Below are 1852 nucleotides of genomic sequence, written 5' to 3'. Positions count from 1 at the left end.
GCCTTCACCCGCCGCCCCCGACTTGGGCGCCGCGGGATCGCGCGCTGCAGGCTCGGCCGCCTCCTCCGCGGCCTCGACGCTCGCCACCTTGCCGGCCCCGACGCCGGCCCCGACACTGGCCCCCTCGCCGGCCCCGACGCCGGCCCCCTCACCGGCCACGACGCCGGCCTCTTCGCCGGCCCCGACGTCGGCCGCTTCGCCGGCTGCCTCGCCGGTGGCTCAGGCGGCGCCGCCCGGCCCAGTCACCCGCGCTCGCACCGGCTTTCATTGTCCGAGCCTCCGGTACTCGAGCGACGAGTACGTCCTCGCCGCCTCCGCCGCGGAGCCGTCGCCCATTCCTGCATCCGCTCGCGCCGCCCTCCGTGATCCTCACTGACTTGCGGCGATGCAGGAAGAGTTCGATGCTCTTCAACGGAACCGCACCTGGACCCTGGTTCCCCGGCCTCCTCGCGCCAACGTCATCACCGGCAAGTGGGTCTTTCGCCATAAGACCCGCTCGGACGGTACTCTCGAGCGCTACAAGGCTCGCTGGGTGGTCCGCGGTTTCCGCCAGCGTGTTGGAGTGGACTTCACTGAGACATTAGACCCGGTTGTCAAACCGGGCACGATTCGCACCGTCCTCTAGCTCGCCGTCTCCCGCGGCTGGCCTGTCCACCAGATAGATGTCTCCAACGCCTTTCTCCACGGCCATCTTGAGGAGCAGATGTATTGTGAGCAACCCATCGGTTTCGTCGACGCCTCACTTCCGGGCCATGTGTGCCTGCTGTCCCGCTCTCTTTACGGGCTCAAGCAGGCACCCCACGCCTGGTACCAGCGGATCGCCGGGTTTCTTCAGACACTGGGCCTCAGTGTTACTCGCTCGGACGCCTCACTGTTTGTCTATCGCCACGGTGACACGACTGCATATTTGCTGCTCTACGTCGATGACATCATCCTGACAGCCTCCTCCACAACCGTTCTTCAGCAGATTACTCTCCGGCTGCGTGACGAGTTTGCTATCAAGGACCTGGGTGCTCTACATTATTTCCTTGGCATTGAGGTCGTTCGGCGTCTGGACGGTTTCTTTCTTCATCAGCAGAAGTATGCACATGAGCTTCTTGAGCGTGCTGGCATGCTCAACTGTCATCCTGTTGCTACTCCTGTGGACACGAAGGCCAAGGTCTCTGCTCTTGAGGGCTCGCCTGCGTCGGATGCTCCTTTCTACCAGTCTATTGTCGGCGCTCTACAGTATTTGACTCTCACCAGACCGGATCTTCAGTATGCTATACAGCAGGTGTGTCTCCACATGTACGCCCCTCGTGACTCTCATTGGACTCTCGTGAAGCGGATCCTTCGCTACATCCGCGGCACGATGTCCCTCGGGTTGACACTTACGGCGTCTACTTCTCTGGAGATGGTGGCCTACTCCGATGCAGACTGGGCTGGCTGCCCCGATACTCGTAGGTCCACCTCTGGCTACTGTGTCTACCTCGGTTCTTCACTCGTCTCATGGTCGTCCAAGCGACAACCCACGGTTTCGCGCTCTAGCGCGGAGGCTGAGTACCGAGCTGTGGCCAACGCTGTTGCCGAGTGCACCTGGCTACGACAGTTACTTCAGCAGCTGCATCATGACGTCTCCCAGGCCACGGTTGTCTACTGTGACAACGTCTCTGCGGTGTACCTCTCCGCCAACCCCGTTCATCATCGCCGGACTAAACACATCGAGCTGGACATTCACTTTGTGCGCGAGCAGGTGGCTCTTGGACGTATGCGGGTCCTCCATGTGCCGATCGCTCAGCAGTTTGCCGATGTGATGACAAAGGGACTGCCGACTTCTACCTTCGAGGACTTCCGTTCCAGTCTTTGCGTCACT

The sequence above is a fragment of the Triticum dicoccoides genome, chromosome 3B, assembly GCF_002162155.2.
Source record: "Triticum dicoccoides isolate Atlit2015 ecotype Zavitan chromosome 3B, WEW_v2.0, whole genome shotgun sequence".
NCBI classification, from domain to species: Eukaryota; Viridiplantae; Streptophyta; class Magnoliopsida; order Poales; family Poaceae; genus Triticum; species Triticum dicoccoides.
Note: the sequence above shows the minus strand (reverse complement) of the source record.